We start from the raw sequence: 10,396 nt of genomic DNA on the forward strand, positions 1-10,396 counted from the left end.
TAAAGTATAATGTTGATTGTTATTTTCCTGCTCTGCTTGTCATTCCAAGAATCTCACATCAAAGAAAAATTTGAAGAAAGATTTGAGTTTGTGTTTGGTGGTAAAACAAAGGAAATAAAAAAAAATAGAAATTTAAAAAACAAGACTCAAGGCAGGTGAAAAGCTACATATTGAATAACTATGCCTTTCTAGCAAAGCCAATCTCTACAAGGATTTGTGGAAGGGAGCATCAAAAGAACAAACACAAAACTTTCTCAGTAATCATAATAGTCACTGATTTGTTTAGAATATAGGTGATAAAGACACACTAGATTAAAATTAAACTTTAAACATGTTGCAAAGCACTATGAGATTCAGATCTTTTGGGAAGTCATCCTTCAACATATAGTTCTGCACCTACACCTGAGTTTTTTCTGCTTTGTCAATTCCCTAATTTACTATTAATGAGTAACAAAGATTAATGTTCATCCTATTCTCACCAGAAAAAACAATCATTGCTTTTTTTTTTCTGGAAACAACTCTATTGGAGAACACAGAGTGGACTCAGCAACTTGGTTCCTGATGGTGAAACTCATCAAGGCCTCAATTCTGCTAGCAATACTTAGGCAAACCCATACTGAAGTAAGTGAGTAACGATTAAGATCCTGAATGATCATCACCAGGATTATTTGGTGATTTGAATCCTTCACCATAAACAGTCTCAAAAATTGGGGTCTGATGGAGACAAAACACAGTCTTTTTTCTTTCAAGAAGGAAAAAAAAAAAAGTTAGGCAGACTAGCGATCTAGATGTGACATTATTTGATTAAAAGGAAGGATGCACAGGGATATGGTACAAGAGAACCTAGGAGGCACACAAAGTGTGAAAACGGAGGTAAGGCATCCAACTGGCATGTGAGGATTTAAGGTGCACCTTTAATTTCCACTAGACTCATTTAATATTGTGTCTATTTAATATAGATAGAGAAGAGCAGGTGATAGGTGCCTCATGAGTGCCTTAAAAATCGATTGAGGAAAGAATAAAGAGAGGGGGAGAGTACCACAAGTTTTATTTTTTTTTTTTTAAGGGAGGCCAGGCACCCTCATGTCCTGTAAAGTAATCACCTGTAGTCACTGTTATAATGTGAACAGATGTCCAAATAAATAATTAAATAAGAATAAAAAAAAAAGACTACTAGGCTCCTTTAAAGAAGTTTTCAATTTCAATAGGGTTTTTTGCTTAAAAATAGTTTTTTTTAATTATCTTCAACGTTTTGAACTGGAATGTTTAAACCTTTTGTTTGAAGAAAGAAAAAAGGAATAATCCCACAAAGCAGCATGGTCCCCTTCAGCAGAACCACTACTTAATTGTGCCCAATACATCAATGCCTCTTTGGAAAGAGACACAAATACTGCTCCTTGGATTCATCAACAGCTACTGACAAGGACACTGATTAAAACCCCTTTCCCTAGAAAAAGCCAAGGCCTTATATATGCTGAGTGCACTCAGCTCCCATAACTATGACTGGAGCTGAAGGTGTGTGAAAGATCACGGCTAAACTGAGCCCATCAATAGCGCATGAAGGAAAGGGGTAGAAAGGGAAGCACTCAGCACTTTGGTTAAAAAATTATGTGCTGAATGCATATTCCCCATACCTGGGTTGTCATTAAGGTGATGTGCTCAGTTTGGGCATACTGCAACAGCTCCCCTATTACTGGAAGTAAATCAGTTTTAGCTTTTCAGTTCACCTTTAATATTAAAGAATTAAATAAGCCTCATTTTTAAATGATGCATTTACTCCTAATATTCATAGCACTTAATTACTCAACTAGAGAATTCCATGCACATTATGAAAATACATACATTTCATGTACTTTTGTGTATTGTTAGAGTACATTCATACTATCGTTTCATAAAGCAAGGTTTTCTCTCTCTAACAAACAATGTATGATGAAATAACATGATGTCTGACTGAAGATTTGCACATTTCAGTGGTTTCCCCTGTCATCTGACTAGAACCTAATCCAAACCCCACTGAAGTCCATGGTAGTATTTTCAGTGATTTCCGTGGTCACTGGATCAGGCTCCATGAAGATGATAGGAGAAACCACTGAAATGTTCAAAATTTCAGATTGATATCATATATCTTCAAACAGGGATGTGTAAACAAAAAGTATCTGACACATCAGCCTCTATTAGCCAGATCAAAGTGAGTATTATTTGACCAAGGCTTAGAATATTAAGTGAAATCCTGCACATTTTCCCCCTGTGGTCACCAGAGATTTTAACTGACAATTAAAAGCAGACTTTGCTCAAAAGAAGTCTGTTCCTAAAAATAGCTCAGTGTCACTGCATTACAGATCTGTTAAGTTATCTACCTAGCTATCTGCAACACGTCCTCACCAAGAACAATCATGCAGTTGACTCATCTTGGGGTAGCAGACCTCAGTTTATAATTACAAATGAAGTGACTGGACATGAATTGAAATGAATTGTATAGTTCATGACCATCCACTGTTATACAAGGCATCTTTTCAAGATCAGCCCAAATAATGATTTTTTTTTCCTCTTTTTGCATTTCTTATGCTCACAGCTGCAGATAATCACTTTCATACCTGGATTATAAGAGCACATTTAAAATTTGCTCTATTCTGAATGATTCTCAGAAGACAAGGTATTTGAAATACATACATGATGTGTGCAGTAAGGGAGTAAAAAGTTCTCATCTTTCTTCTGGCTTGACCCCACCCAATTTGAGTCCCTCTGGTGTGTCAATTATAAAAAGAAGTTGTGTGACCACAACAAATTCTCCACTTCAGGAATAAATCATGTGGTCTGGGACTTGGTTTGCCACAAGTACTCCCTTCACTTGGGGAGAATTTGGGGCTGGGAATCAGAAATATCTATCTGTAGCTTGACAAAAACTCTTTTTTAGAGGAGCATTCATTTAGTTCACTGTGAAGACTTCCAGCTTCTAGGAAGTGTTTCTAATTTTAACTCATTACCTTTGTATCTAACCTCAGTCTTAATCACCTTGACTTTGGTATACCCTTTGCATCCAGGTTTAGGAGTCAATCTCAAGTTATTTTTCACCTTAGCAATACCCTAAGGAGAAATTCAACTATAATACGCTCTGATCTGAATCTGTCTATGGTGACATCAGCTTTGAAGACTCACCCTACACTCCATCCCTTTACTGAACCATTTTTTACAATTTGCCTTTACAACTAAAGAAATACAGTGATTGGCACAACCAGTTCCTACACTGCATTGATTTATTTTCAGATGCTTTCAACACCTCATTTAACCTACACAGTGTAATTCCATATGGAAAATCCTTGCCATTGTCTTAGTTGCATTACATGCATATTCCTCCTTCTAGTTAACTCATTCTCTCCCAAAATTTTCACTAAACTGTGAATCACCTTTTAACAGAAGCATTTTGCACTCCTTTCACTCACAGGGGTAATCAACACAGTACTTTAACATATAACCTGTTCCAATCACCTGTTCTGCATGACATCACTCCAGCAACGCCCATCCAAAAAGAAGTTGACTTCATGGTTTTTTTTACAATGAAATTCCCCTATCTCCCAAAGCCCAGTACAGAGCCACATTTAATATGACAGGTCATACTACAGTAAGCTGCAGAGAGGAAGAATTTGCATTTGTATAATATCCCCCCTTAAGGGGCTGGGATTAAAGGAGGAATGGAGGATTTTAGATATGCAGGTTTCAGTACCTAGTAGCTTTTACTTCGGCGTCTGCTTGTTCCGTTGATCAATGACAACCGCAGTCTCTCCCAGCTTTGATGGGGGCTCACACAGCTGGGCAGTCCTGGAGCATCCTCCTAGCAATGATGACACAGGCGTTGCTCAGAGAAATCTGAAGCCCCAGCGCCCTTCTTCCGGCAGGAGTATCTGCATGGCACTTCGGCATTTTCTTCGGCCACTTCGTCAGCAGCCAAAAGGAAAAGCGTCCATGGGAAAAATGGCATATTACAAATTTTGCTTTGGGAAACAGAGCTTGGTTCAGACCATTGTTAGGAGGAAGAGAGGGGGGAGGCGGCTCTTAAAGCTCCAGCAGCCCCTTTCAAGTAGCAGCATCTTTACAGCTGGAGACCGGGGATTAGGGGGAGGGAGTGGTTGAGTGAATTTATCTTTTGTTTTTGTTAAAAACTTGAGGAAGTGTGGTCTTAAATCCCCATTTCTTCACAGCCTGCCTTCTCCCAAGCTAATTGGACCTTGCGTGTATAATTAAGGCAGTACACGCGGGTTAGAAGAAATAAGAAAATGCACTATTAGAAAGAAGCTTGCTGGCCCTAGCGCACTCCTGCCTTCCAGCCCCTCAGATTCCGAAGTGAAACAGAACTAACTGCTGCAGACACCTCAGTGGAGCTGCCCTGGTGTAAGCGGAGCAGAAATCAAGGAAATTCATTCGTAAGGGGCGTTTCAGACAGCGTCCAGGGAGTTACACGCCCATATTGATCTGTAGGGCCTGGGGACAGGCTGCTCGGCGCTCAGGTGCGCTGGGTGTGTAGGAACAACCCGAGTTTGAGAGCTGTGAACGGAAACGATGGACGCCACTTCACCGCTTCTCCTCCAGGAGCTCCAGAAACTTGCGGGGTTGTTCCCAAATCCACGAGGCGTGCAGGTTCGAGGGACGCCTGTATTGCAAGCCCTAGGACAGCGCCAAGACGCGAGCGGCTATAATTTAGAGAGGTCGGGCCAATGCTCCTACATTTCCTTTAATCGGACCTGTAGCGTAATAATATGAATCCGCTACTATAATCCGGCCAGGACAAAGCAGCGACAGTATCGGCTCTGATCTGACTAGCGCAATCACACAATTCACATCGTATTGTGTGGTCAGAAATACTACCAATAACAAAGCCACTTCTGCACAAATCGGGAGAGCAGGGTGTTGCCCACAGCCCCCCCCAGGGATAACACAGGGTGCCAGGTAAGGAGGAGGGAGTGGTTCTCTCTTCCTCCTCAGCTGGGGCTTCCCCTGGAAGCTGCTGCAGTGGTTTCCACCAGCCCTTAAATAAATTCTGAAGTAATCACGTCTGCTCTCCCTGCCTCACGCACACACGGGTCCGCAGCTGCTGCTGCTCCGCGGCTCGCACTGTTAATTCTCCAACACCCGCCCTTCCACAGAGACAGCCTAGCGCCGAGGAGAGCAAGAAAAGAGGAGATGCTAGCGGGAAGGCCGTGCTCTGCTCTGCGCACTTCTGCGGCTTAGGAGTTTGACAGGACAGGACATGACCGTCCCTGCAATTTAAAATGGATGACTTTCTAAAACATGCCTGCAGCTGATCTTGTAACGCACCTTTCAGTGGGACAGTCTGATTGCCCTCCCCCATTTGTCTAGTGAAGGGTGTCTCTGCTCCCAAGGTTTGGGGGGAGGGGGGCGGCAGGGACCTTTTGCTGCCCCGCACCCTTCTATACATATAAAACCATGGGATCTAAATTAGCTGTTACCACCTGAGAAAGATCTTGGAGACACTGTAGCTAGTTCTCTGAAAACATCTGTTCAATGTGCATAGCAGTCAAAAAAGCTAACAGAATGCTAGAAACCATCAGGAAAGGGACAATAAAACAGAAAACATATTGCTGCTAAATAAATCCATGGTATGCGCTCACCTTGAATACTGCCTGCAGTTCTATTGACCCCATCTCCAAAAAGTTATATTAGAATTGGGAAAAGTACAAAGAAGGGCAACAAAAATGACTGGGGTACGAAACAGCTTCCATATGAGGAGAGATTAAAAAGACTGACTGTTCAGCTTGCAGGGATATGATGGAGGTCTATACAATCATGAATGGTGAGGAGAAAGTGAATAGGGAAGTGTTATTTACCCCTGCATATAACACAAAACCCAGGGTCACCCAATGAAATTAATAGGTAGCAGGTTTACAACAAACAATAGGAAATATTTCTTCACACAATGCACAATCAACCTGTGAAACTTATTGCCAGGGAATGTTGTGAAGGCCAAAATAATTGGATTCAAAAAAGGATTAGACACATTCATGAAAGATAGGCCTATCAAAGGCTACTAGACAAGATCATCAGGGATGCAACCTCAGGCTCTGGATGTCCTTAGCCTCTCACTGCCAGAATCTGGGACTGGACGACAGGGGATGTATCATTTGGTAATTGCCTGTTTTGTTCATTCCCTTTGAAGCACCTGGAACTGGCCACTGTTGGAAGACAGGACACCAAGACAGATGGACCACGGGCCTGACCCAGTATGGCCATTCTTACGCTTGTAATCACCTAAGCATTCCAGAGCTCTCATCCCCTGTCCTGAGCAACTGTGCTAGTACTTCTGAGTCCAAAAGATGAAGATCCCCCACTCTACTGGATCTCCTAAGCTTCATATCCCATAGCAGCTGTGATGCTCTTGTCCTTTGTCACCATAGGCACATGACTCCAGGGCTGGCGCACCCACAGAAAAAAAAAAAATAGTGGGTGTTCAGCACCCTCCAGTGGGCCCCACCAATCAGCTCCTACCCAGTGCCTCCTGCTTTCCAGCAATCAGCTATTCAGCAGTGGGCAGGAGGCACTGGGGGAGAGGGGAAGAAGCAGGGACAGGAAGAGGTGGGGTTGAGCGGGGCTCAAGCACTCCAGGGGAACTCAGAGTCGGAGCCTCTGCTTGTCACCGTCCATCCTGTAACTTCTACTCATTGGTCCCACAAAATGGTCCAACTAATAAAGAACCTTCTTACTTGCATCCGCAACCCACACCCACAGCAGAGCGCATCTTGTTTATCTACCTCACTCCTCACCCTCACCATTCCCACAACATCTAGGGGTTCAGGAGCAATAAAACTAAATAAAATAATCACAACTCCTTACCCTCCCTCCACCAGCTCCCAATCCTATGACACAGAGGCCCAGGCAATGAGGTGGTGTTCAGAGCAGGAGGCATCTTCAAGGCCCTATGCAGGTGTCCAGGGTGTGACCTTCTCTGCACCCTCATGCAGAATGATCTGGAGAAGGTGAATCACTCCTCACCAGCCCCCTCCCTTGACTTTGCTGCCCTCTGACTCTGCAGAGGGAAATGGAACACACATACCACTGCTTTCCTCCCATGCCTTTCTTCCACCCTACTTTATGGCTCTTTCTGCCAACTGAGTGAAGACTGTTTATGAAACAGGTAACCCCCCTTTCCTTCAGTGACTTCCCAACCTCAAGGGAGCTTCTACCTTTATCTGCACATCAGTCCCTATGGCTTGCTCAAGAACAAAGACTAGCCCACTACCCTGGGCTCATTTACCACACAACCCCAGTGAGGTTCAGTGTGTAGGAGCCAGCTCCCACAACACCTTCCCTCTGAGGTTTGAGGAGTCTCCTCACTATAGCTGCAGGGGGTTGGAAAGAAACCCTTCTGGCTACACCTCTGTTCCCTTCACAGGCTTCCTGAAGTGGGAGACACCCACCTGATTGCTCTGCCAAGGTCCATTGCATGGGGCAACTATAGAATTGTACAGAATTACAAGAGTGTGAGGTCATCTTCTAGCAGGACTACCCCAAATGCTGGCAAATGTGAAAAACAAACAAATGAGGGAAGGAGGGGGAAGGGGAACCATTTAGTCTTTTTGGCGCTGAGAGTTAGGTACCTAAATACCTTCAAGGATTTGGGCCTTTCAGTCACAGCAATCTATGGGGTTACTTAATACTAACAGCTAATTTTTTTTTAAATGATCTTTGGGTAAAAGGAACATTGTCCACTCAAGAGTCTCAAAACTCTTGTGTGAGTACCAACAGAAGCTCTCTCTCCCTCCCACCCCATATTAACATATACAAGCAGAGTCTTCTGGTGAGTGGGGGAATTAAATTAATATCTCCTACCAGGAAGGAGAAAAGTCAGGGGTGGGGGAAATGACACATACAAATAGAACAAAAAAACAAACAAAAAAAAAAGCAAGCAGAAAATAAGAGAAAAATGGGGGTGATATTGTGCAAAGAAACTTGAGGCATCCATGTGCTAAGCTAATCCATCCCAAAAGGTATGGAGCTCTTACAATAAGAGGTTGGGAACCACCAAATAGCAGGATAAAACATTACTGAAAATGATTTATAATCATGGTTTTCCAAGTTCCTCCAGTTGATGCCAAACCAGCAATCTAGAAATTGGGTACCAAGCTTTAGCTTAACTTTAATATATCAAGTTAAGAAAAGGCTTGGTCCACGATTTCTAGATTGCTGGTTTGGCATCCACGGGGAACTTCCATTTTACAAAGGGCAAAGAAACATTTCAGAAAATGAATTTTATTTTTAAGCTTCTCTGGAAACATCATTCATCTTTGTGAGAAGGAGAACACCACACACACAACCACCGAGCCCGTGCAATCTATTCAGATTCTTATTCCAGGCTCACAACTGTACTAAAGGGGTCAGAGATGCAATAGAAGGTTTAGTCTCCACATTTGCTTGTTCTGTTGCTACCCATATGCAAGTGAATGGTGAAATATGAATAGCTAAGGAAGGTGTTGGCAAGACCATTCTGAAAACAGGCACAAAGGAAAAATGACAAGTACCAGTCTGTAAGCCAGCGGGCTGGTGAGCAGGAAGGATTGATGCCACACCAGCATGTTTCAGGCATTTGCCTTGAGGCATAATTTACTGGTTTAAATGAAAGCTTATGCAAAATACCAAGATGGAATAATTCTTCTGACTAACGTGGGCTATAATCCCCCAGAGGCTTTCCTCTCACCTCTCTCAGCCCTTCTGGGTCCATGCTTTTATCCTCTGATACTTTATGCTCCCTGCAGTTCCCATCTCCACCAGCAGGCCATCCACTATTTTCCACCTCATCTGAGCTCTTGCCAGCCTTTATAAGAACTAGGTGCTCTTCCAGCTACCTCCTGACCCCTTGCCTCAGCTGTGACATAGCTGATTAGTCACAGTTGGGGCTGGGTCCCCATTTTCCCTTACAAGGAGCAACCATCCTATGACTTACAATTCTTAATAGCGAGTGAGCACTGTATAAAATGGTCCTTTGCATCTGTCGCCATTAAATGGGAGGGTCCCGATATACTTAAATATTAATTAAACCTTACAACACTCCCGGGAGGCAAGCAACTGGAGGCACAGGAGGAAACAGACTTCGCACTGGCTCACATGCCCTTGGATAGGTCAATTCAGTCTTTTTGTCAGAGTCTTTCCTATGCGCTAACCAATATGCAGCCCTCCTTCCCATATGGTTTATACATATATTGTGGAATAATTCACAAAGTCTCTCCCAGCTTCCCCCAGCCCTGTCAACCTCCTTCCCTCCTACTCTTTCTGTGCTGAATTTCTGTTTTAAAAGTGGAAAACTATTATTGCTACTTGTGAGACTGCTCTACTTGACCTACTGCCAACTTTATCAATGAGTAAGTGACTTCAGAATAATTTATGGTACTGAGGTTACTGTATAGTAAAGAAGTTTCTCCTTAGTGTCACTTAATGTCAACTGCGCTGTATTCCTCTGTGGTCCCATGAGGGCACCTACTCCAGCCTCCTCAACCTTCTCCTCTCTTGGATAGGGACCTACATCTCTCTCCCTCCTCAGCAAGGTTTTTCAAGGCTGCACAGATCCCTACTTATACTGTGGTTCTGCCAGCAAGCCAGACTGCGTAAATAGGCCAACAGCTGTGCTTTGCTTTCTCTTCCAAGGCTATGAACAATGAATTACCATATAGCTCTTTATAAGCAAGCACAGTTATTCTTAAGTTGAAAACAGAGAAAAAACACACATAAAAACAAGTTCCTATAAGCATGCTTAAAGCTTATTAGTCTTATGGGACCTAAGAAGCCAAATCCTTCCAATCCCTCCCAAGAAGGATTCCCATTTCCCCCCTCCCCCCCAAAAAGAAGCCCCTGAGTCAGACTGAAGTCAGGCTATTTATCCAAAAGTCCTTTTTCTGTCAGTTGGTGTCTGGAGAATCCAGCTGAACTCGTATACGTGAGCCTCCCCAGCTAGTGGTACTGCTTGGCCATCCCACAAGATTGTTTCCTGCACTAACAGGGTCTCCTTCAGAAACTCAAGACCACCTGCATAGCATGAGTTTTCACTATTAACAGGTTTTATTTAAAAGTTGCTGAAGACAGAGACACTCCATTTAGCTATGCAAGAGAAGCTTTCCCTGGGCTGAGTTTGACTGAAAACACAGAAAGGAAGAAAGACTGTATCCCATTAACAATTTTCCTGAGCCATTCTTTCCTGTATGGAGCACATTCTAAGTCTAGGCACAATGACCAGATCTAAGATGTATCAGAGGGGTAGCCGTGTTAGTCTGAATCTGTAAAAGCAGCAGAGAATCCTGTGGCACCTTATAGACTAACAGACGTTTTGGATCATGAGCTTTCGTGGGTGAATACCCACTTCGTCAGATGAATGTAGTGGAAATTTCCAGGGGCAGGT

At 43.2% G+C, this 10,396-nt stretch overlaps 1 protein-coding gene across 1 annotated transcript in view; it reads right to left on the bottom strand.

Annotated features, from left to right (window-relative positions):
• Positions 1-4,003, bottom strand: part of PPFIA2 (PTPRF interacting protein alpha 2) — a 647,901-nt gene extending 643,898 nt beyond the window's left edge. The window contains exon 1 of the mRNA XM_075066795.1: positions 3,722-4,003. The gene's annotated coding sequence lies outside the window, so the exon portion shown is untranslated. The remainder of the gene's footprint in view (positions 1-3,721) is intronic.
• Positions 4,004-10,396: the final 6,393 nt, after the last annotated feature.

Source organism: Chelonoidis abingdonii, chromosome 1 (genome assembly GCF_003597395.2).
Source record: "Chelonoidis abingdonii isolate Lonesome George chromosome 1, CheloAbing_2.0, whole genome shotgun sequence".
In the NCBI taxonomy this organism is placed as follows: Eukaryota; Metazoa; Chordata; order Testudines; family Testudinidae; genus Chelonoidis; species Chelonoidis abingdonii.